At 38.8% G+C, this 27,472-nt stretch overlaps 1 long non-coding RNA gene across 1 annotated transcript in view; it reads left to right on the top strand.

The window, feature by feature from the left end:
• The window catches only part of LOC142100081 (uncharacterized), a 42,000-nt gene extending 15,908 nt beyond the window's left edge, over positions 1-26,092 (top strand). Inside the window, exon 2 of the long non-coding RNA XR_012678689.1 lies at positions 24,512-26,092. This is a non-coding gene — a long non-coding RNA (uncharacterized LOC142100081). The remainder of the gene's footprint in view (positions 1-24,511) is intronic.
• Positions 26,093-27,472: the final 1,380 nt, after the last annotated feature.

The following is a 27,472-nucleotide window of genomic DNA, read 5'->3' as shown; positions in this document are numbered from 1 at the left end:
CATGAGAAAATTCAAGTTAGTCCATAGCAACATCAGTTCTAGGATATGAAGGGTTTACTGCAGCGCAAGGTAGCAGATCTACCAGGAATGAGCCAAGGAGGCAGGGAATGATATAGTTCAGTCTATAAAAGTAACAGGTTCACCATTGGGTGTAATGTCAGTTGTGGCCTGTGTGGAGATGGTGCTGGAGAGCAGCACAATTCAAGGGATGGGGCAGAAGCCAGATCCAGCTGTGAATTTGGATAGTGAAACATAGCAAACACAAGAAAGTCCAATGGCGCAGACAGCGAGCACCACAAACCTGAGGCTGGGAAATGGAAGTCAAAACAAGGCAAAGGGTTGGTACAGGCAGCGATATATGTAGACATGGTCGCAAGCAAAAGGATCAATCCAGGCAGCAATCAAGGATGGTCTGGTCAGACAGACGTCAAAACCAAGTAACAGCACAGGTGTGTTGGAGTATATGACAAAGGAGGATGTCTGTCTGCTCTCTCTCTGTAAAAGATCAGCTGAGTGAGGAGGAATTGGGCAGGGGTAGATGGAACTCCCAGAGGGCTGTGACCAGGCTTTGTGGCAGAGGGTGGGGTTTTGAAAAACTGAGAAATTACAGCTCCGCCTTTAATTTCCTGACTAAAGCTTTCTCTCTTCTCATGCATTGGTCTGATAGGACCCCCACATCTTTTCTGCTCTCTCCAAGTGATTTCACAAGCTTTGTTTTAACACTGATACTCCTTAATACCACAAATTGCGGCTATGCACATTTATGGGATGTGGGTGGCTTTGTTATTTTTATTTTAACAATAGCCACATATAAATGTGCTGCACATTGAGGCCTCCATGATATTAAGCGATGCTTATCACATTATAGCCAACAGTGCTTATCTCATGTCTATTCTCGCCATAACGAACTGCACTAAAACACATACACTCAGCAGATTTTCCAACAGAAATACAACTACATCACATATTTCTATACACATTGGATCAAATCTATAAACCACTAACATGTATTTATATGATAAACTTCATGGTAACTCTAGTTTTAGGAGCCAGGGAAATACTTTTGCAGCCCAATGGATATACCTGCCCTAACAGATTTATAGCTATGAGGGTGAATGGCCAGTGTACCTGTACTTCTGCACCCACTTAATTTATTCTTATAAGAGCACCCCCAAATTCTTGCATGTTCAGGTAGTAGAGCTTTGTGCCAGAGAGGCTGTAAAATAAGTTTTTCCCTATATGCAAATTAGATGACTTTTTTTTTAATGGAAGGAATGTTTTCTCTGTGAACTTATGAAGTTTGCTGTGTGGATGAATTTTCAGATGTACATACTGAATATTTTGATAAAGTAAACCTCAGCTTCCCTCTGTATACCCTTTGCGGCCCTATGGATGCTTTTAGTATACTTGTGTGGTAACCGCAGCTCTGCCTGAAAATAGAATGCTGCTAAGCAATACTTGATGAACGCATCTTTGAACCCACGTATGAGCCAATATGCGCGCTCTCCATCCTTTTATCTCATTTTAATAATCTTATTACGCAAACCAAAACTTGACACAGCCCATGTTTTAGTAAGGGACACCCTCACTCTGTTCATCTCCTCCCATCGGCCAGTACAAACACTGCTATATTGCCACTCAAACCCATGCACTCTGGCAGAAAACCAGGTGCTCTAGTGCAAATTGAGGTGCATGATATCACCAAAGAGGATCCTGCACTGTGTGTTGGCAGTTATGTTGTATAATTGACCCCTTAAGTATTCAAGCCAACATATGTGAACAGGGTTCTGCTGAAAAATTATGACAAAAAATTGTGTTATGGAATTTAGGTTGTACTTCTTGCAGAATATTATTCATTGTTTGTTACGGCTACCTCTGTACTGCACATTTACATATAGAAGTAGAGGTTATCTATGGTTTATTAGATTATGCCTCAAAATGTGGAAACTAACAAGCTTTTCGGTTGCAATTCCAGCCTGCAACACTGAGCACACGTTTAGACCATAGACTAGGACATGTAGCGCATGTATGACCGATTTTATAATTCTGCCCACTAATTGACTTTCTGTTGCCAATATTTCGGCATAATCAGGTGGATATACTATAGTGAAATACAGATATGCTTCCACCATTTTCTGTCCAGAAGTTGTATAATTGGGGGATTGTCATCATCATTCAAAAAACTTCTGCATTATTCCCTTCAAAATATTTTTGGTTAATAGATTGTCCCTGTCTCTGGAAGAAATGTAAACAAATCATTCATTACCACAGGTATAAGGGTGCTTTTATACTGACACTTTTTTGTCTCTCCCCTTTTCTTTTATGAATGACTGGAAGGTTTGTAAGTGTTTACCTGTCTATGCACAAACGTTGACCTGCCTTTCAGATGCCACAAAAAAAAAAAAAAAAAAAGCCAATGTTTAATTTTCAGTGTTTCAACAAATACACTGGTTGATATAACAATGAAATGCCTGTGTGGTGTTACATCTAATATTTACTAGCACTAGTGACATGGTCATAAAAAAAGTGTTGCACTAGTTGGTGTTTAAACAAATTCTTCTCCACCTAGATCGGTAATGATGCTAACAACAAGTGCGGCAAAATTTTGCCTAGGGCGCCGTGAACCCTAGCACCGGCGCTGGCTGTCTTGTAACTTTGGTACAACTATCAAAAACAAAAGTTTACTCTCTTAGGTATAAAACAATGCATTGAATTGCCAGGGCAGTTAACACTGTGCTTTCATATGTTCTTGTAGGAAACGTTGGCTGTGATGCTGTTATTTGACTAGTATATTCAGGTTATGATTTGTTGCCAGATGCTTCAGATACCAGGTTACTATCAGAGTGGGCACTGGTGATTAAATCTGTAATTCAAGTGTGCCTGGGATCATGTTGCGTGTAGTAGTAAAAGGTTGGGTAATGCTTATCATTTGTCAAGCAAATGTCTCTGTAAATCTAACTCGCAGCAACTTGAATGTAGGATAGACCGTGAAGAGACTGAGAATACAAAGCAAGTTTAATTACACAGTCCTTTTTCCTGTTGAGTAGATAGTTTTAAGCTCCAATCTGACACGCTGGTCTCAGCTCTTGTCTTCAAGTCTTTTTTCACCTACAGTGTTCCGGCTGGCAACACTGTAGGTGACCACTGCAGCTCACTGTAGCAGTCTGACTCTCAGCAACAACACTGCCCTCACTTTTCCCCACATCAGCATCCAGAAAAACGTGTCTCTAGTCACAAAATGTCTCCTCACTACTTACTCTCTGAGGCTCCTACTCTCCATAGTCTGTCTCAAAAACCCGAGAACTTTTCAGCAGCCTCACTTGCTGGGTTTTCCTTGGGTCCTAATGTCTCTCCTGTACCATGCTGTGACACAGTCCTGTTCCACAGGGTCCTAGTGCCTAGTAGTTTCTGGGTATCATAGATCCAGGCCCTGGCCTAGGGTGGCGGGGTTGCTTACAGCACCAGGTTGCTCCCTTGTTTATTCATCCTCTTACCACATATACCACTGTCCAGATGATCAGCAGTTACATCCTGACCCCTGGGAAGATGTTCCCCAAGCAGTCAATGGCTGCCAGGCTGTGTTGGGACTTAAAGTTTAACTATAGTACTTGATTTATTTTTTATTTTGCACTATTACTCTAGCACCCACAGCACAAGTTTGCCAAGATGAGGGAACACGTGTGTGTGTGTGTGTGTGTGTGTGTGTGTGTGTGTTTCCTCCACAAGCCTAATTTCTCTACGGATTTCAGCCCTGTGTTGACAAGATGACCCAATCTACGGGTATCCCTTGTATTACCTGGTATGGCCTAACTCTTTTGCAGCTTGCTTGCAACAAGTTCCAAGCTTGTTGCACTGATGATGGTTACTTATTTTAAGAGGGGCAACAATGCTTTTTATTACACGCTACATGCTGATTCTGTCATGAACATCACCACATATATTTACAGCAGGCATTGCGGACCCATAACAGATTTGCATCCTAAGAGGCATATTTGAACGACATGTCTTGCTAGACCTCATCTCTAGGGGGCATACTACACTTATGTACCTATTGTATAATACTTAAGTTGCTTGTACAAATTCATCTTTCAAGGCATAAGAGCCAGCAAAGGCATTTTTTTTCAAAACTCTAATACAAAAAAAAAAACCCCAACCAAAATACAATCCAGGTGGTAAAAGTCAAAATGTATCACATTTGATACAAAAATAGAGACCCTCTTAAGCAGCACTATCTCCCTGAACAGTAGCTTATCTCTTGGTAATATATATACAAAAACACACACTGTTAGAACAGCGCTTGACTGAATACCTACAAAAGCACTATAGACTATAGCCCTTATTTTAAAACGTCAATTTTATAAAATATGAAATTCTATCAGCTTTGTCTTTAATAAAATTGCAGCTTAAAAAAAAAAATTACGGCAGAATCGTCTGTTTGTCGAAGCCGCAGCTTAATATACCCCTAAGTGTGGCTGCACTTCACTGCACAGTGTAGCAAAGTTTATTTTTACGTGCTGCAGTTAGACTTGTGTCCAATGCTAAATCAGGCCCCTTGATCTTGTGCTCACTTAATTTATATACGGATTTTAACTTTTCTTAATATTTGCCCCACCATTGATTATCATATTACATAACAGGCTAATTTCTATATACAGGTTGATTAATCCATATAGCATTAAGGAGAAGCTTCTTCCTTTGTAACTGCCTGTGTAGTGAGTATGACTAGGTTTATAATGATACTAGAGTAGAATGGATATCTTGCACTGTGTGCTTTGATTTGTAGTTGCCACATGATCACTTCTTTTATGGAGCAATATTCTTTAGTGTCTTAACAAGATCTCAAAAAAATTATTACATTTTATAAAGTGGAATTATTGCCAAAAAATGTTAAGGGGAAGTTAACATATTTCAACATTTTATTTATTTATTTTTTAAATATTATTTTCATTTTTTTTTTGTAATTATTTATTTTTAGCGAGAGCCAGGGCTAGCCATACTACTTGGTGTATGAAAGCTGTTTAAATTTCCACACACTATTCCACTTGGTACATTCAAAGTTGTGTTCTGTTATTCCTTGGTGATCTCCTTTTCCCCATTTTAAGTTTGCCTTCTAAATTTACTTGTCTTATTCATTGGTGGCCATAAGTGTCTGAAATCCTAGGAAAGGATTGAATCAAATGTAGTCAGCATTCTATTGTCTGATAGTTGTTTTGGTTAGTTTCTGGTGCTTCAGACAGCATTGTGTATACAGTGGTGCTAGAAAGTTTATGAATAACACACAAAAGAATACACTTGTCCATACACTTATTGATCAAAATGAAACACCATTAAATTTCTTTGTCCAAAAAAGTATGTGAATCTATGCTTTCAGTAACTGGGGTGACGCCCTTGAGCAGCAAAGTTTTCATTTAAATATTTATGGTAATTGTTGATCAGTCTACCATATGGCTTGGAGGAATTTTGGCCTATTCCTCCTTACAGAACGGTTTCAACTCAAGAATATTGCTTGACGTTCTTGCATGAAAACCCCGCTTCAAGTCTTGTCACAACACTTAATCAATTGGATTAAGGCCTGGCTTTGACTTGGCCATTCAAAAACATAAAATTCTTTCTGCTCCAATCATTTTATTTGTAGACAGATTTGAGGGGTTTAGGGTAGTTGTCTTGCTGCAGGACACACCTGTTGTTGAACTTCATTTCACAGACTGATACCCCGATATTCTCCCATAGCAGCAAAACGGCCCCAAGCCATTATATTGCCACCACCATGTGTCACAGTTAGGATGAGGTTGTTCGACTGCTGTGTTTGTTTTTTCAAATCCGAATGGAGGAGCTGTTTGTCTTAATTTCTTAAGAGGGGTTAACTTTATTGGGAGTTGTGCATAAAGTTGAGTTATTCATCTTCAATTAAAGGGATTCATTAATTTAGTTGGCATTACATTTACACTTCATTTAAACTGAAATAAACCTTACTTACAATTATTTCTTCACATAGGTCTCATTAGTTGGTCTATCTCCATTTGTCTGAGTCACCTGCAATGCCACTGCTTTTGAGACAGAACTATAACTTAAATATTCTTAGGATCCTCGTTTGTGAATTCATTGTCTACTAACTAGTGGTTTTCTAATGTACAGGGTTTAACCATCTGTAGACAGTAAAGCATTGGAATGTTCAACAGTGCAGGTTTTCCAGTTCACAAGTGAAATAATTATATTGCCTATGGATCTTTCAAAATGTCAGTCAGTAATGAATACACTTGTGCTCCAGCAAAGATATGGAAAACAATGAGGACTGGGCTTGGGAAATGCTAGTATAAAATGTATTGTGCACCTAGTCCATGATTTATAGACTTGAACAGGAAAAGGGACATTATGGATATAAAGTGCAAAAAAAGGCTTGTAAACATAGGATAATCCTGTTTATTATGTGTATACTGGTGTCTGTTATTAAGAGGCAGAAAGAGCTAGTAAATAGAACTATATAAATTCAATTACTTATAGTATTAAATACATCAGCTAGGTTGCCATGAGCGTTTTGTCTTGTAGTGCTCATGTAGACAAATTATCCACCTGCTGGCTATTTGAAGCCTGTTGACAAGCCAGAAACTCTGAATGAGTTATGAAGCCAAAGATTGTTCTAATTTCCCAGAATGGTCCAAGGAAGCAAAGCTCTGTATGAATCTGGCCTCCTTCCCATAAGTGCTAACTGTAAAATGGTTATATGAACACGTGACTGAACGTCACCCTTTGTTTTCGGCTCACTATAAGCCAATAGATGAATCATTTGTTTCCTGTTTGAAGGACTATACATACCTGGTCCCCCTTGATGCATTGGTGACTGGTATTGATGTCACGAGCTGGATTGTGTCTTTTCTAGGATTAAATATTTTCAGTGAGTTGCAGGCTGAATTGGCTGCCGATCATGTGGCCATTAATGGGTGTCGCTTGCATTGTATGAGTTTCCTCACCTGTGCATCATCATTACCTGTCGTATTCCTCCACAACACATGCTTAGGAATACAAGTTTGTGTGTTCATTATTAAATACATTGTCATTGGCCATATTGACTAATATACCTCTAATAAGTGTGTGTGTATAAATCTTTCCTCCCATGAAGTATAGTGGCTCTGAACTCACACTTTTCTGACACTAGCTTTATCTTGATCTGTAGAATACTTTTCTGCCCCTCCCCCCCCCCTTTCTCCATTGACTGAAGCATTTTGATATAATCCTCAGAGCATCTCATGCGATAATAACTAGTCATGTTATTATTTTGAAAATTTCCTTTGAAGGGAATTTACTAAATATGTAAGTTAAATTCCTCATTTAAAACCATAAATATCTGACCGGTGTTGGCTACATTAATGTAACAGTTTTGTTTTTTCTACCATTACAGTTAGAAACTATTACTTTCAGACACTGAGCAAAAAAAAAAAATCTCTGTAAAGGCTACCAATTAAATTCTATTTGTATCTGTAAATCTGAGTAAAAAGTGGGTCACCAAGCTCATGAGCCCCTATCACATATGTGACCACTCCAGACAGTTGCATTAATCTACCACATTACAATATTTTATATCCCTTCTGTCCTGAACTTCACCATCTGTGGCATTTTTTCTGAAGTATCCATTCCAGGATAGCTGTTTTTATTTTTAATTTTTATTGTAAGTAAAGCCTCCTTTTCACTACCTTGTTTAATGTTCACATTCAAAGGAAATGAGTCTGTTACTGCTTAGTCCTCCGTTGCTGATATGTGATTTTCGGGAATAAGCATTTTTTGATACGCTGGTCTATTTATCAGAGAGGGAAAAACCCTATCTATTGAGTGGTTACTGCCTGTGATAGCACTGCTATCGCCAACCACTGCCGATGAGAAAATTCTGATAGCTTTCCCATTCTCAGCCATCTCAGGATGGTGGGAACAGAAAACGGATGAAAGAAAATTCTTTACTATTATTTAATTATTATTTTTTTCAGTCAATAGTTTTAAGTAATTTAAGCTTTATTGCACCCAGACAGTATCGGTGGTATTATACTGATAAATGGGGGTGATTAATATATTTTCTGTCGCTGTGATAAGTGACAATAGAAAATCATCATTCATGCTGCTTTTTAATAAAAAGGCCTTAAATGGATATCTAAGACCATATATATTTTATTTTGAAAGTAACATTTTAGGACTTTATTTTATTTAGTCAGCAAAAAGCAATTTGCAACCTGCTAGATAATTCCCATAAAATAATGGACAATAATTAATTTAGCATCAAAGTCACTTAACTCCATATACTTAAGTTTTAATATTGAGGAAAAATATGCCTTCTGTTGAATATCCTATGCCCTTATTTTATAGAACATGAATGGAAAAATAAACACAATACAAAATGTTTTGAGTGCTGATATACTGTCATTTCATTTACCTACCTCCCATTCTATCATTTATATGATCAAAATATATTCATTTATTCTGAGTGGGCCTCATTAAAGCTTTTGAGCATGACCTCTTGTTTTAACAGTTCTTGACTGAAATGCACACTCTTCTCCCCATGTCCTTCTGCCCCCTAAACATACTGTGCAGATTCCAGGGACGCACCATAATCCGCTCATTTAAAAAACAGAAAATATTCCAGCAGCTTCGTTAGCGATTGAAATCCTTCCTTCCTTTGATATATTGTAGAAAGTGGTTTTCTGATGTTCCCGACACTCTGTACGAAAGCCTTCAATAATGAACTGATCTTATCGCCCTGTCAAGCTAGCCTGTCTGTTCAGCACCCGTCTCTCCTCCATCCCTGATCCTCTTCCCAATTAATCCCATACGCCCCTCTCAGAACATTATCTGACTGCTTGCAGCGGGGAAGCTGGTTTTATCTCATGAATGCAGTTCCACATCATAATATATTCACTGGGAAAAAAGATGTGTGGAATTTTGAAGAGGGGGTGCATTGTTCATTGAAAAACTGGGTTGTAGGATTGTAGTAAGAAAATAAGACTTTAATATGTATAATTTTGCAATGGTAACCATCACCGAATTAAAAGAACTAGTCTGAGACATTTCCTTTTAGTAAGTATTTTATTATATGTACTTCCTTTGGCAGTTTCTTAAATGAAAGCTCCATGTTTTGGGATACAACATCTTAACTATCTCTTTAGAGGGAGATGAATATTCATCTTTAATTTCAAATTCACACTTTTGGGTCTGAAAAAAAAAACTGCATGGATAAACTCCCCAATTGTTCCAAAAATATCTGTCTGGCTAAATTAATAATAGTTTGTAGGCCTATATGTATATTCCTCTTTTAGTGTTTTGCCGAGTTTGTAGCCGTGCATAGTAAGCTGTGTTTTCTTCATAATCTCATACGTTCTTTTCCCAGATACTGGAAGGAGACCAAAGAAAATCCACCCATGCACAAATAGAATCGATGATGCACAATTTTATATTGTAGGCCGCAATGGTTTATAGAAGTTTTTCACCAGTAGACAACACAGTAGGACCCTCATTAATTGCTACAGACGCACAAAGGGTGTAACGTCACCCAGTGGGGATAAATTTATAATAGAGGAATGAGTAGGCTAACAGATAAGACAAACCACAATCTGATTGTGGGGCCATACTTGGGGCTGCTTCTCTTTAAATACAGTATTTTGTGTCTCTTCATTTACTATTTTATGGAAGCTACTTATGGGTTTTAATGCTATTTGTTTTACTATACTTTTACAGTTAGAGGGCATTTCTGTAACGGAATTAACCTCACCACCCTTAACTCTCATTGATTACAATGCCCAGGTAATTATAGCCTTAATCTGTTTGACACAAGCTCACTATTGTAAGAGCAAATTTGCTTTTGTTATGCTGGGTATACAGTTATGAAATTATGAAGATCACACAATATTTGACAGTTTTGGTCTGCCATTGTGAGAATGTGTACGCTCCCACGATCATATTTATCGTACCAAAGCACATCTCCTTTTGATTTGTTTCTCTGAATTTCCTAAAAATCAAGATGGAACATTGTTTGGTAAATGTGCAAGTGCGTACACAGGGTCGCCCGAGAGGGAAGAGGGGGGGGGGGGGGGGGGTGCCGGGTACTAATTACCCTGGCCTGGATCTGCCATTCTTTTTATATTTTTTTATTATTTTTTGCTGGGGGCGGTGGCTCCGCCCCCTTCGTTGGTGGGGGATACAGGCTATTTAGCAGACAATAAAAAGCTAATACTCACATCACATGATCACGGCGTCCCTCTTGCTTCTTCTCTGCTCCGTTCACACTGAATGTCGGGTGTGACGTCATCGCGTCATGCCGGCATTTGGTGAGGGACAGCGCAGAGAAGACCAAGAGAAGAAGAAGAGAAGAAAGAAACCGATATAACGGTAAGTAAAGGAACAGAGGAAAACAGCAAGGGACAGAGTGATGGAAGAAGAGGTGGCGGGAGAAAAACCAAGCACAGAGTGATTTAAGGGGGGGGGGGAGGCACAAAGTGATGGAAGAAGACTGGGTCAGTATGGCTCAGTTCGATGATGGGGCACAGCGTGATTGTGATGAAGGGGCATAGTAATGTGTGTGTGTGGTGGTACAGGGGGCTTGTGGTAGTGTGTGTGATGGCACAGGGATCTTGTGGAAATGTAGTGTGTGTACGGTAGGTGGTGTCTAATTTATGGGTGCTATTGTTTGAGGTGATGGTGGAGCAAATTAATAGTGGAGACAATTTAAGATGTGGTGGTTTTGGGGCTATTGAATGTGGGGGTGAGTTTGGGGAGAATGAGGTCTCTTTATTAAATGCGACTATGAATTATTTAATGGCAGTGATGGTTGCAGGAAATGGGTATTGCTGGGGCTGTTTGCAGGGACGGAAATAGGTTTATTTATTACATGTGAATGCTATTATTTTAATGTTGGGGCTGGAGAAAGGCCCAATTATTAATCGCGGGTGCTATTGATTTAACGCCGAGGCTGGCTGTAATTTTCTAAATGTACCCATTTATTTTTTTCAAAATAGGAAATGTTGTGATTCTAGTGGGCCAATCCCAATTTTTGAGGGTTGTTCAATGGTGTACACAACAATGCAGGTTTTTCTTCTGTAGGAGGGTGGCCTTGCGCTTCTCAACTGGTAGCCACGCTGAGGCATGGCTATACATCAGCATAGCCACACCCCAATTGTATAAACTCACGCACTAGTAGTGTCCTTGTGCTGGCACTACGCGGCGGCGCAACACTTTTTAACATTCTCAACTATAAGGGGGGCCCGATGAAGTTGTTTTACCAGGGCCCTAAATTCCTCTTGGCAGCCCTGTGTGCACACATTCACAACCAGCAGCGTAGGCAGATATTTGTAGAGTGCGTACAGTCACTATCTTTTCAGCAGATGGGTATGAGAGATGAAGATCACAGATCTAAAGGTAAATTGTATAGTTGTGTACGCATATCTCACTATAAAAAGTGCAACATTAGTGTAACAACTGTTTTTTAATAAGCAATAGATTCCTGTCTGTATTTTTTTTGCTGTGTAATAAGATTTGATCTGGAACTGTGTGCTCTATTGCTACTGTGAGCTTGGCTGGTATATGGTCAGCAATGAAATACACCGCATTACGCAGCATTATAAACTTATAAGATATACGTGTGCAATATGAATAATGCAAGATTAGATGGTTGTATCCAACTATTGTACTTGGCTTTTGAATTTTAAATTCGATTTAATCATCTTGAGACCTGCAGGCATTTCTTTTGTTGATTTTTATACCTACTCTATATAATGGTCTGTTGTATATTATGGTTACTAGAGATTTAGTTTTTTATATATCTCAGTCCATTCTTTATGGTTAATTGTGGTGATGTACTTAACCCATTTAATGTCATACACTGCAGAAATTAGGTAAGTAAATTTATTTTAAAAACCATTAGAAATTCCTAAATAAATACCCTTACTGTGGAAACTGGAATTTTAATTTTTGCAGTTTCATAGGAAACAGATTTGAAGAAAAAAAACAACTTCTTGCCAAGTCTCTAAAATGTAACACAAAGATTCTATTTACAATCTTAAAGTATATACCCAGGCTTCTGACCCGGTAGGGGAGCTTCCCCTGCAACTGGATATTTGGCCTGCATGTGTAAACTTAAATAGGGGCAGGCTGGAGTTGTGAGAAGTTAGCAGAGCCTGTGTCTGAACTAAAATAGCATTTTAAATATAACCTTCAGCCACATAGTCATTTTGTGTAGCTGACATGGCAAATTTGAAGATAAGAATGACATCTATTGGTTTTTATTGAGGAAGACCAGAGGCATATTATCTCCGAGGCTCCACTGTTACTCAATTATATCTCTAATTTATGGCATTTTATTTTAGCTCTTAAAAATATTTTACATATGCTTTTTAGGGAACCTTCACGCTCCGAAGTTTAAAATAATGACAATTACAGGATGTGGCAAATGTTGGCTCAGAAGACTTTTTTAATATAGGAGATTTAATATAAAAGGGCGTGATGTACATGTAAATGTTTCTATAAATTATGTTAATGTAAAAAAAATTCTTCGCAATGTAAACAGTACTTCTTTAGCATGAAGAAAGTCCTGTTGCCCTTATGAGTTACATCTGCTCTAAGAATGGCAGCCCACTTCAGGCAGGCAGATGCTTAAGCTGGGTACACTAGACAAGCAATAAGATCTCTTTTCAGTTTGCTCAGATGAAATTGTTGGCATATACAATTAAGTAACATATCAGAATGTCTGTGTATGAGGAAGTGAGTTTGCATGGTGGTTCAAGCACACACAAAAAGACATGTAGAAGCACAATGAAGTTTATATAGACAAAATGCACATAAATTAGACATTCCAGAAGAGTAGGAAGCTATGATTTAAATCTAAGAGACTCTTGAATTTCAGCGTGTCCTCTCAGGCCTTCAGAACAACAGGCATCAACCAGGATCCCGCTTCACTTTCTTCTGAAGTAGGTGTAACCTTTACGATTCGATGTCTACCGCATCATCATGGCCCTACAAAGGGTTTCATCACACCCTATGCAAGTTGCCTAATCATGAACCCCCCACTTGTCCCTTTTCCTCAGATCTATGGATAATTATATTTCACATATTATGTAGAAGCAGGGGTCAAATGGAAGTGTATGTACCCAAGTGCAGACTTTTAGGGTCACTTATCTGGGCTTGTCACACAGCTCAGTCTCTCCCAGGGTGCTCCTCTCTCTCCCTCCTCCCCTGCTCTCTGGTTTCTCAGTCTTGTTAGGCTCTGCCCCCTTTTCACAGTAGCCTTGTGGGAGATGTAGTTTCTCTTCCTGGACTGGTAAATGACAATATCCATCTCTTTTCTTACTGATGCAACTGTGGTTAGTAGCCCCTGGGTGCTCAATTCCAAACAGCTCGAAGTTACAACCAAAATCTGAATGAAATAGGTCAGATTGAGCATGTTAGATAATCCTGTGTGATTTATGATTATGGATATGTAGTTTATCACTCGAAGGCAGATCCAGTTGTTCAACCAGAGTGTGAAACATCCAGATATACACCGAGAACAAGCGGACACAATTAGCCACAGATCTGGCCATTCAGTTTTGGGGCTAAATAACTTAAATATTGTATGGCTGAAAATCCATAAGAGCTGCTGCTCTGGATAGGACGTTCAAATCTGAAACAAAGTGTGTATGAGTATAAATCCCTCTACTTTAATCTTCATTGTGAGGTTCAATAAAACAGTTATTGTGTACATTTATTTTTTCTTTTTACCTTATAGAAACCATTTATCAGGCTGAGGGCCAAGATCAGGCTGAAAAGGCCCCTTTCTGTGTTTGCGCAGACAAAAATAGCTAGAAATTGCACCATAAACCACAATCTTCTGGTGCCAAGATTAACTCAGCAGCTTAAGCTCGCTTAAACTTGTTTTCAGTATTTATTGCTTAAAACTCTTCTTTACAATGTATGTGTATTTCAGATGACAAAAGCATTATTCTGAAACAGTTTGTTGCTTTGTTACTCCGAAGCACTGATTGTGCTATCATTTGGCCATGATATTATCATTATTTTATCTATGAAATCTTTTAAAACTACACCTGGGGTAAATGTATCAAGCTGAAAGTTTTCCGGCAGGTTTGAAAAGTGGAGATGTTGCCTATAGCACTCAATCAGATTCTAGTTATCATTTTGTGGAATGGTCTAAATCAGGCCTGTCCAACCTGCGGCCTTCCAGATGTTGTGAATCTACAAGTCCCAGCATGCCCTTCCAGCTATCAACTGGTTGTCTACCAGCAAAGCATGCTGGGGCTTGTAGTTTCACAACACCTGGAGGGCCGCAGGTTGGACAGGCTTGGTCTAAATAAATGATGACTAGAATCTGATTGGTTTTTCAAACCTGCCAGAAAACTCTCAGCTTTACCCCCATATCTCTGCTGTAAGGCCTGTCCACGTATCTACCTTTTTTACTGTTACTTTCTTGTCAGATTCTATTACCCTGTTTTAGCATTTATCTTAAAATGTATTTACCTGAAAATTCCTCACACCAATTGTCTGAAAGCTGGAAATATGTAGTAGTCAGGACTTTAACGTGAGGTTTTTACTCTTGTGAGATGGGTTGAGGAGGAGATGACAACACTACTAGTGTCTTCACAAGCCTTCCACTTGAGTGGGATCCAGGAGTGTGGCCTACTCATCTGGGAGAACTCATTAGGGAGGCTCCTGGGCATTCCGGGAAAGTAGAATAGTGACGTCAATACAGAAAAGATAGAACTGGTGAAAAAAGTTTCAATACATTTTCTTTTGGTTATATTGCTTTTTTTTTATTTCACATACGCTTAATTAGGACCTATATCTAAGTATTGCCTTAATGACAGGCCCACTTTTAACACCATTTTATTGATTCACTGCAAGTAATGTTTGGCGAATTTAACCCCTATTCGCTGTTGTATATAGGGTTATTTTTTTTCTGCTTCTGTGTCAGTGAAGCGGTACATACACACAGTTTAGTATTTTCCTTGGTTCCTCATAATGGACATATAATTCCTGTCCTGCATCATGGCATATAAACAAAAATGATTAATCTATATACTATAAAACATATAGGTTTCTTAGTGAACTTCTATACTAGTGCTTTTTTAAGTTCTTATACCTGTGGCTTTGTTCCTGGTATTTGTTACTAGAGTGATATGATACAGTACTACATTAGTGTGTCTTTTTTTTTTTTTTTTTTGGCTATCCTGTGTCACACTCACATCTGCTGTTAGTGTACTGCGCCATTCCTCACTGCTTGTACGTTTTTTACTTTCAAAGGCTTCGTTTTGCTGTTTTTACTTTGTCAGAAGAAATCTGTAGGTGCTCTTGTAAAGCTCAGAAGCCTTCTATATTATACATAGATATAAAATATATATATATAGCATAACCGAATGTTCCCTGCTCTATATTTAAATGATGTCACTGATGTGAGTTCTCTGTACAGCGGTGCAGAATTAGTGGTGCTATGTAAATAGATGATGTATAACAAATGAATCAAAAGTATAATACTGCAATCAAATTTGAAACGCTAATTGAACAGGAAAAGTAACTGTGTTTACAAGATTTGGTTACAAATTCTGATTACACATCCATAGGTACAACACTTTTGACACTGATACTGAGATCCTACTGTAAATTATAGGACATATACCCAATACTTATTTAAAAAAAAAAAAGGCGTGACCCACCCCTGATCATCATAAGCCACACCCATTCAATTTATCATAGCACAACCAATCAGGATTGTCCTACCAGATTCAGGACTGGTAAAGGTTGACATTTACATCAGATAGTTTGTTTTAAATTTACAATATTTTTAAAACTGTTAGACAAAATTGGGCCTTAAAATAAATGGTGTGCACGCTTCAACAAAGCCGTTGGTAATGGAGTCACTGCCCACCAGCTAGGGTGTACCTAGCTTAACAGTTCATTATTTGTGCAGGTTGTAATGTAACAAGAAGAATTACAATTAGTGCAATTAAATCTTATGCCTGTCTGGCTCTTTAATGTGGGCAGAGTAGCTTCCAGCCCACACAAACCAATGAGGGCAATGAGCAAGTTCCACCATCCGATCCGGAGCCCCTTATTCAGATTCACATTTCCTCATTTTTCCTCAAGTTAGTGAGAAAACACTAGCAGGTTGTCTCATCATTTTATAGGTGTACAGGAACACACATGGAATGGAGGCTTATCCACTCTTCTCCATTCAATCCAGGGACCCTGTTTTTTCACATAAATATATTTTTAACCATAGTTTTCAGACGATGAAGTCCCCAAATTTTCCCTTAACTCATTCTCATCTCCAATCCTCCTCATCAGAAGCATTATTAAGTAGCATTGGTAAGATTCCTTAGTGCTTTGGAATCTGGTCCAATTTACCGATTCAGACTGCAGCTAGAAGTTAAAGCAGAGCTGCTGCCAAACGGAGAAAGATTGGATCAGATGGACAATGGCAGTGGAAGAGACAGACCCAGAAAGAAGACCAGGAAACACTATTGATGACCTGTGGGTTATTGTATGTGCATTATGTACATGGCTTTATATACGTGTCAATGCATGTAAGTGTGTTTGTGTCTATAAATATGTGCCAGTGTGTATTCAGGTTTTGGTTTTTTTTCTTCTCTACATTTTCAGTGCATTTTATGCTCCACAGAAAATAGTATTCCTAAGAATTGAGTGACCACAGGCACAGAACGTCAAGTGATACATGAATACTAAGGTTCTATAGCAACCTACATGTTGTTGAAATAAATGTCACCAGAGTGTATACACAGTGTTTCATATTACCATTTATGGCACTGTGATTGATGGCTGGCAAGTGCTATTACCCAATTAGTGCTAGAACTAATCTAGTATTTATGACCATTACACATTTTCATATATCCATTGAATATTGCTCAGATAGGGCTACTGTATGTTATTATAGCTCTTTAACTTATGCAGTTTTCATATATTTGGCTGTCTAAAACCATACGTACATGGTTTTAACCATGCCATCGAAACTGTTTGCTCAGAGGTACAATGTTGTAGGCAAAATACGCTTGCAGTCACTGCTGCACACAGGATGCATATACAATTATAAAAGGGTATTGTGACAGGATGGACCGCCTATGCCACCCTGTCTGTTGTTGCTGGGAACAGACCGGGCTTACTTTACCACCGTTCGCTTTCGTTATCCCAAATGCACCCTCTTGCTGCAGTAGGAGGGGCTTACAAAGGCTGCCACCACTGGACTCCTATCCCGGCATCCAGAACCGGGTTTCTTTTGGGTAACTGACGCTGCTAGCATATCTCGTTGCTGGTACTCCTGACCTCTTACTATGGATCAGTGAAGCTGTAGATGGATCCCTCCTGGCCTATCCCACTGACCAGGGCTGCATGGGTAGCAGGCAGAGCGTTGGTACTGGAAAAGCTTGGATCCAAACCTCAGACAGCCAGAGAAAGGATTAGATTTAGGGTCTAATCTGCAGGTCACAGGAATACAGCACTATTGAAGATGTTTCCAAGCAGATCTTTGAAGCAAGATTTTTATTTGCTGACACTGGTTAAAGGTGCCAGTGAGCAGGTCAGATGAATTCAGAAGAACAAGTTTCCAATGCAAGCTAGTGCCTTTTATACAGTTCAGACACAGGCTATTTTTTAGCATTAGGATATAACCTGTTTACACAAACATGGACTTACATGCATTGCAAAGCCAATAATATTTACACTTAGCTATGAAATTCTTAAAAACCTTGCTGTGATATCCTGCGTCTTATTTCAGAGGCAGGATACACCGTAGCAAGTCAAAAGGTCTATCTGACATGAATACCTGCAGACATTTGCCGAATACACATTCCCACAGAACAGCAAAAACCCAAAACAAGCCACTTCCCCACATCACAATACACCAAAGGCTTTGTAAACAAAGGCTCATTTGTATCAGATATATACATCAGACATAATGCAGTTCCTCTAGAGAGGCTAAACAGAAAAAAACACATTTTCTACCCTGGTCTCAGAAATAACGATGTCCTATCTCAAAATATACACAATATTAAAAAATAAGTGCATTGGCAATTTATATAAATAAGCACCCCGCACTATTTCCTTTAAATAAATTCATACCATAAGCTATTTATATGTGATCCAGTCACTGGTATGTATTAAGAGCAAATATAATGGGTACTTGGGGGGGAAGGGGGGGACCTCAAGGGCAGGCCCAAAAGTAAAATTCCTCTGGAGGGGTATGGTCCTGTCTGACACTTCAAGGGAAAGAAAGGGCTTTTCATTCTCCACTCTGCATTGCAAATCTTTATTGTGTAAGAGACAGCCAACATTTACTGATCACAATGTAGTCAGGAATTTCCTATGTTGTAACTGGCTTTTTCCTGGTAGGCCAATGACTTAGTGTAAAGTTGTGTGCACACCAAAATCACTGTCGATGGTATTAACAGTAATATCAAGACTGCTGCTTCTATGGAGATAACTGAATCCCTAGAATATGACACCATTAAATCATTACAAGGAGTGCTGATTGTTTACACCTCTTAGGTAATATATTGTGCATTTTTTAACCTATTCATTGATTTTTATTCTAATATATCAAAAGCAATAAAACAACTGTGGAAATGAAAATGTCAAGAATGTACTGACCTTTTATAAAACGGTTATTAAACTATTCATAAAAATATAACATGTATAATAACCTGCAACAGATAGTTCAAATAGTCCATAGCAGGGCATAGAACTCTATTGCCAGGGGATAGTAGTATTTAGGATGCATCAGTTTAGTCTCCAAATATTCAGGCACTAATTTGTAGTGAAGTATGTGAACAATCGGTAGTAGCCAACCAGAACTGAAACGTAAACCACAGAGAACTCCATAAAGGTAAATCAGACCCCCTATATAACTCTTATTTTGTTTCATACAAGTGAAAAATACAGTGTATAGGCAATTGTATTGCTATATATTGGAAGTAACTAACATAATTAACAGAAAGCTCACCGCTCATCCATTTGAAACGCTGAGGATGCAAAACATCCAATTCAAGCCCAGGGCCGAGTTTAGCAGCTTCCGTGCAGGAATAATCGCAGTTTTCAGAATCTTTGAATAGGCAACATACACATATAAAATATCTTAATGCATTTCTCTACAGGTTACTTTAGCAATTCATCAGAGGAAAGTGTATTTTTTAAAAATCTATTTGATGTATTGATTTCTATTGTAACAGGTGTACACAATCAGCGCTCCTTGTACTTGTTTCATGTTGCAATAACGTAGAATTATAGGTAGATGATGACAAGGGCCTATTGGCTGCATATCCTGGTACTCTACACATGACCCCCCCTACAAATTAAGATTGTTGCAGTTCTCTTAAAACAGGTTTCTAATGTTCATTGTTCAACCCAGAAATGCTGACACAGCATTGGTCCATAGAATTCATGTTTTGCAATTGTCAGTTCAGGCATAAGCATTTTATTGGCATAGGATTCAGTGGGCCATAAATGAAGCACACAACCATGATTTGGTCCAATTCATACCCATCATGGCATCAGGTCTTGACTAATTTCATTTGCAGATAATCTAGCCCTATAAGTCTGTCTATAACCAATAAGAATATGAATCGTGAATGCACCAACTGGGTACGTGAGACCCTACACTGAAAAGGACTAATATTGAAAGATATGCTATCCAGATGAGTAACGTTTAAATACAGTAAAGTTCCCCCTCCCCCCACCACAATATTCACACTGGCACATTTTATGTATACATTGGGCCTACATCCAGCACTGGCCTTGTCCTGTCCTCGGTTGCCCTGCCGGTAGACATCTGTCTGATAATCTAGTTAGGAATGCAGCTGTTTATATGGAGCCCATATGCGTTCCTTTCACATGGTTCATGGCATTTCAACCGTTGCTCTAAATCTACTGAATTGAAGAGCAGATGTTTCCTGTCTAATGTCACAACATAGTGAATATAAATATAAAAACTTCTGCTTAAATTCACCGCACTGATCATGTATACAGGTGAAATTCTAACACGCATCTGCTTTAGAAAAGTTTGTTTACGGTTTCAAATTCACCTGTCTATACAAGCCGATATACATTCATTTCTAACCGTGATGGTAACTTTTGAATCCTTCCCAATTGTAGATGTAATCCAGGGAAAGCTTTTGTTTTTGTATTGGTGGACATATTTTGTTTTGTATAGATGTGAGCATAAAATTAAAACATATTGACTGTTTTATTCCTAGGATAAAGGAATTTAAAAATTCCTTTCTCTACAAATCTATTTGGATATCCGTTGTATATGGATGTTAATGATCATGAATCGTAAACAGTTGAAAGGGAAATCCATGTTGGACTAGCTGCGGGGTCTTCTCGTATTGCTTGCCTATATTTATGGTTCTGACTTCAAAAATATGCTAGGATTTGTCATAAATGTGTACATGTAACCAGGTTTTGTTTTAGTTCACAAGCATCCTGTGCATGTTTACACAAATAAAGTTAATATTGTGTAAAGTGCTGACCACTAACTTTTTGGAATTAATTATTCTGTGCAGAAACCCTAATTAGTTTGCCTTTATATTGACGTGAGTGAGCGCTACCATACTACTTTCTTAACCATATCGTAAAATTAAACTGTTCATACAGTGATGGAAATGAAATCTATAGTGCATAGCATTACCAAAAATGTGCTAATATACTGCCTAAAGTGGTCACTGAAATGGTACCTTGCTCATTCTTTACACAAACATTGGTATGAGACTACATTAAAACAGATGACACAGGGTATATAAGAATGTTAATGTTCTGCTGACACTGTTGCGAGTAATGTCTGAAACGCTGGATGTTTTATTTCCTACGCTCTGAAAGTAGCAAAAACCATTTTTGATGCTTCTGCTGTCAAGTACATGTCCCATAGAAATATTAAGGGATTATTTGCTACCATTACTCAAAGATACAAATCTGCACTAGAATCGTGATAACCAAGCAGCAATTGGCTATCTGCATTGTTCATGTAGCACATAAGTGCTATTGTCAGTGAATTTGACGTTTACACTACCTGCTCTATGCAGGCAAACGGTGAGTTCAGTATACTGATGTACAAAGCACCCATGTGCCACTAGCTTAAGTCCATTTGGTTCAGCCCTGGGAACTCGAAGCTTGCCTGCTCTTACCTGGTAGTGTAAGTGGCAATTTCCTTTTACATGAACACAGATATGATCTATATACCTTTACTTACAACATCAAGAAAATTAAAACAGCCATAGACTCTAAAGTTCAGTAGGCAGCCGTTTAAAGTTTCAGGCTCACCAGGTAATTAGAGCACTTGCAGGCTCCTCACAGAGTCCTAAACTTAAGTGATACCCATTAAATTTAAATCCACTGCTTGTTGGTCTAAGCATGTGCCAGTTGCCAGTGCAGGACTCCTTTCACCATCTAGATACCATCAAGATATTGCGATAGTGTCAGTGCTCTGGAGTGCAAGGGAGCCACCAGTAATGATTTTGCCAGGGTAGAAGAGAATGCACCTGATAATGATACTAATAGATAGTGGAAGGTGAGGGAAACATAGTTGATCATTGATTGATGTAGAACTCAGTGGAAGTGAAAACTTGACCCAATATATGTTGAAGGTGACAAGAAGCCAGAAAAGACAGACTGTAGATGTTGAGACTGGTTATCGGAGGAAGTTAAACTGAAAATGGGCAGTCTATGAGTTATGAAACATTGTCTAATTCATGGCCTAATCATTTGGTTGGTTATTAATATGTGATTGTGAGGTAGGAAAAGAGGCGATGTTCTATTATCTATAAATTATTAGCAAAACAGTATTAAGTAAAAGGGACGTCAAGCATAAGATGGACTATGGAGAACTGGATGAGACAAATGTATTGCTCAATAATGTTTAGTTCCCTTGGAAAAAAAAAAAAGTTCTACTTGCCCTTGCTATAATCATACTATTCAATGGTTTGTGTAGAATTGTTATACAAACACAATAATCTGCATATTTTTATATTTTTTTTTTCATGTCTATATAATGTATGTTCTTTCTTGTGGCATTTCCCTGGTAAAGGCTGATTTTTGTTCTAGCATCAAAAGCATGAGTGAAATTAGGTCAGAGAAGAGAATTCCTGCAGAAACATCGCTTTTCTGCTCCAGTTCCTTCACTCGGCCACTGGACGTGCAGCTAACGCCGTCACTTAAATTATGTCCTTTCCATGAGCACTGGTACATAGGCCACCGGAGACAGGGCGTAGAGACAGCAAGAGTCCCCGCGGCTGTACCAGAGTGGGAGGGAACTGTTTCCTTGCCTCCAAACACTGACAATGTGCATTAGGATTCCTGTATCTGTGAAGATAAATCTTGTGTACATTTTCACCCCACCGCTAACTGCAAACAAAGCAGTTGGTTTATTTATATCCCTCTCTCACCCCCCTCCCCCCTCTTATGGCTCAATCAGATCAAGTAAAAGCAGTTAGTTTAAAAACAATGTTTATATAACTGTGTACATGTTGATGTGTATTCTATTTTATTAACGTTACTGTTTACTAATTTCAATAATACAACAAATAACGAGCAAAAGAGAAAAACTTAAGAAAAACTACATATGAGTAGGGTGTTTTTGTGGGATTCTGGTCTAATCTTTGCTTGCATGTGGAGATGTGAGCAAGGATTACAGACCTACTCATTTTTGGATTTGATTCCGATCTTTAATACAAATTGTTGAGATCTGATATGGTCAAAAAATGGCAGATAATGTGAATCCTAAAATAAGGAAATAATCCGAGGTGTGAAATATCGGGGTGCATTGGATTCTAATTCCTGCAAATGTAAGCTGTAAATCCGCACACGTGGAAATGATTTAGATCTAGACTCTACATCTTAATTGTAACTGGCAGCTGTATAAATAAGGTAATGGGTGTAATTCAGGGCTGTGCTGAATGTAGGAATAGAAGTATCTTGTTCTGTTTGTGACTTTCTGTATAAAATAGATTCTGTTGCTTAATTTCAGGAATCAGGTCAGTGTTAATCCCTTCCCTGATTTAGAGCAAAACATTGAGATAGCGCTCACGTATAATCTAGGGATTAATGCAATAAATTTTAGCTTTGGACAATGGTTACTTTATAAGTTTTATAGATGGAGGAAGCTTGTTTGTATGCTTCGTACACCAAGACACAGCCATTTTATTCATTATCCACTTCCTGCTGTACAATATCCACTTTCTTTACATTATACAATTTCGGCTCGTATAACTACTTGTAGCTTTGTTTTCTGCCTTATCCCACGTCATCCTTAGAAAAGTTCTTGAAACGAAAATTGCTTTGTAAAAATACCTCTAAATAGCATGAGACTATTCTTGGAAGGTGTTGCAACACAGAACACATGCATAGTCCTTAAAATGCTTTATAAGGCTGATATCCATTCCTTACCTTACTCTTACACCATTTAACTAAACCATAAAATAAACGAAACAACATCTTCAATGTGGTGAAAGTAAAGGAATTTGTAAAGGTATGATGGTGGTAGAGAAAGAGAGCAGGGCGGTACTTGGACCGAGACCAATAGCCAATTCCATCGAAAAAAGGTGGGTTAAGTGTGCCCGCTACTCTAATGTGACTACCACTGGCCGGCGCCTGCACTGCGATTTCCGGCCCTGCTCCTCAATGATGTCTACCAGACACTCACACACACCGTGTCTACATCCCCAGATGTAGATAACCAACCATCTATCGCCGCTTTGTAACACAAACAAGGGAGGGTGTGTAACGTCCAGCTGCATAAAAGACTGTTTTCTCCTCAGCCCATCCCATATATCACTTCCACAATCCCTCCCCATGACTCAGATGGGTGTCCTCCCTCAGTCAAATTATTAACCCTTAGAGTACCAATACAGTCCACAGCTACAACCTTCGCTTTTAAAATCCTTCAAGCTTATTTCGGCCCTCAGTTCCTATTCAGAACTGACAAGTCCCATGCAGACTTGCTGTGCTGTATGGAATAGCCACCAACACGGGCGCATATGCAGTGTGTTGACTTATGTATCTGGTATCACACAACACTAATGAAAAATTAGTAGCATTAAAAGCTAGCAGTAGTACCTCTTTTAAATGTAAGCGTTACACACATGGAAACATGTTAAAATGACCGCTAGTGATGATTGACACTTGATTTAACAAAGGTGGCTGTGCAATTCCTGCTCATCGGTCACATGGTACTGTAATACAAGTAAACTATAATTTATGGATAGCAGTGATGTTATAGGAGCTCTGCTATCCTGTAATAGATCAGAGCACAGATTTACACATTATCTGTTCAGGTACTTTTACATTTCTCTGGTGCCTGACATTGTTTTACCAGATTAATGTTTTAGAACATAAAGCCTCGAATATTTTGGTTTTAATATGTCAAAATATAAAATTTTATTTTAGTCTGTTCATACATACTGACTTTTGTGATTTCAGAAATGACAAAATAACTGCTGTTACATGGATTCCTCTTATAACACAACTATATCCCTCTTTGTTTTATTTGCAGCACATCCATCTTGATGGCCTGCCAGCTGTTCTTGGAGCAAACCTGATTACTCATCCTATCAATTAAATAAATCTCTCAGCAAGTCCTGGGAACGGGTTAATCCTGCAGTGTTGAACAAAAGGATACACAAAGAATATTTCTGTTTCTGTTGAAAGTGTATGTTTTGGATAATTATAAGTACTTGCATTGGATAAGTTTAAAATGGCAGCCTACTTTTATATGGATTCAGTTCAACGTAATGGACACCAAATGCCTGTCTTGATGAACATTCAACGCTGTCGGTGAGTTTGGTATTTGAAGGCAAACCATCGATCGTTGACTGTACATCACGGCAAGCACATAGACTGGACATGTATGTGAGCAGACAATTTGCTGCCTGTTCATTTAATTCCTGATGGATTCCAAGCTTCAATTACATGGAATCAGTCAATCTCAGTATCTTATATCAGTTGTACACTCTGCTAATGTTTTACCATATTTGGAAACTCTGTATAGTACCTGTTTTATATTGTAATTGTATAGTGTCACAGGTTCATAGGAAGGGGAAGTTACAATCTATTGTTCAATTTATGTTTGTGCTCAGCACCTCCCATGTCTGCAAATCATTAAAAGAAGGATTGTCTTAGTGTATTGAGTGAAAATTATCATATGTAGTAGAGCCATATTTTTTACCCAACCAGAATACCACCTGCTGAATATTTGCCCTTGTTAATTGTATAACATGATTCTTACATTGTAGAGCAAATAATAAGAGGGAGAATCCAGGAAAAAGGTAAAAAACATGAATTCATCTGCAATAAGCCATTAGCAAGAAATGCAAATATTTATTTAATGGCTTTGGAAAAGCAAGTTTGTGATGGGCTCATATGAAAGCCATCACTGTGTATACTGAAATGTTTTTTTTTTTTTTTATATATATATTTTTTGACAGATACATAATTATTGTCCTGTATGTGCTCTGAACCATATTTTTTATTTTTTTTTGTCCATGACTGTCTTCTAAAATGAATGCACACTTCAGGCTGTATTTCCTCATAATAATGTCTGTATTCTGGATTACCTTTTACACTGGTGTTCGATTGCTCAGAAGAGGGATATATATGAAGAAACCAAATGAAAGGTCACAATTAACATTCATTGCTGTCGGTGGGTTGAGTTAAGAGAACAAGCTCGCTGAACGATGAATGCAACTGTGTCCCCACTTTATACTGGAGCAGGAACCTACATGTTGTCCCATGCATTGTGGATATAAAGAACTGTTATATACTTCTCATACACTGCAGTACATCAATGGCCTGGCTATGGTTAAATGTAATCAGAGGTCTTCTCTACTGAACATTACATGTGAAAAGGGATCAAAATTTAGCAGTAAAGTTATGTGTAAATGTGCTGCAGATGCCTCTTACATGTTCTAATTATTTCCATATTAACATAATTTTTGTGTAAAAGCAGCCACCACAAATTTGCTTCCACTGTCTTGTCATGTTATGCTGACAAAAGAATGAGCGAAAAAGCAGAATTCACAATGTTAGGCATGATTATCCTACCATTAAAGTCACAAATATAGATTTACTAAGAGCAGGTGCATCAGTGTTGGACTGGGCCATGAAGGGCCCATGAAAACGCGTGTGGTTGCCAGTGTTTGTGATGGCGCACTGATGAAGGAGCATGGCCCACTACCAGAGCCACTACAGGGGGGGGGGGGAATATAATACAAAAAAAAAAATGACTGTGTGTGTGTGTATATATGTGTGTGTGTGTGTGTATATATATATATATATATATATATATATATATTAGATAAGAATAGATAGATACAGGCACACACTTACCTAGATCATCTCTTCTTTCTTTTCTCTCTCCTCTGTCTTCTCTCTTCTATCACCCCTCTTCTCCATTGCTATGGAAATAGTGCAGGGGGCCAGCATCGTGTAAGATAGGGTAGAATAGGGGAAGATGCGATACAACAGCAGGAAGATATCAGTCAGAAGTGAGGATAAATGTTTTGACGGGGCCACTGGCAGTATCGGGTGACTGACCGTGGTGTATAGTGCAGCAGTAGGGAGCTGAAAGTGGCAGATGGGTAGTCCGGAAGCAGGGAAGGAAAGTGAGAAATAGGGAGCCCGGCAGATGGGGTGCCTTGAGTCAAGAGGGGACCCACCAATCCCCACAATATATTAACCCTTTACATAGGACACACTCACTCGCCAATCCCTACCAGGGACAGATCAATACATTTCATTAGGTGAGGGCACCATCACTTTGATGGGCAACTGTCTCCCCTTCACTCCTAGCAGGGCAGGCTGCCTGTGACCGCACGCTAAGTACAGGTGCCTGGCGGCTGAGAGGCAGATATAGGATGCTGCTAGGTACTGCAAGCCCCAATCCCTGCCCCATCTCTGAATCCACTAGTGGTCTCGACAGTAACACACACACACCAGTCTATACAGCATTGTAACCATTTACACACACACATTCACACCAGTCTATACAGCATTGTAACCATTTACACACACACCAGTCTATGCAGAATTTTAAACACATATTCATACATATCACACCTTATCTCCAGCAGCTGTAGCAGGAAGAGGGTCGTGTAACTTCACCCCCTCCTGCAGGAACAAGGAAGAGGAGGATTTCCTTCTTCTTTCAAGCCTGCCCATACTTCTGAGCTCCTTGCACAATGGCTTTTATGACAGTTGGGCCCACCGGGGATTTCACCAGTATCCCGGTGGGCCAGACTGACACGGAGGTGAATTCATTACTGATGATATGAAGACTTTTCTGTGACTCTGAATTGAAGTTTCCATTTGTTTTGTAGATTATTTAGCAAACAGACAATGCCAGGCATTATACCAGTGACCAGTGCTGAGAATGGTGGGTCATTTAGCTGTAAGCAGACAAGAAAGGGCCCATTTAGAATTAGGAGCAGAACCTGCTAAAGCGTTCCAATTTACACCG

Source organism: Mixophyes fleayi, chromosome 8 (assembly GCF_038048845.1).
Source record: "Mixophyes fleayi isolate aMixFle1 chromosome 8, aMixFle1.hap1, whole genome shotgun sequence".
Classification (NCBI taxonomy): domain Eukaryota; kingdom Metazoa; phylum Chordata; class Amphibia; order Anura; family Limnodynastidae; genus Mixophyes; species Mixophyes fleayi.
The sequence above is the reverse complement of the archived record's forward strand: the minus strand, read 5'-3'. Positions and strand labels throughout refer to the sequence as shown.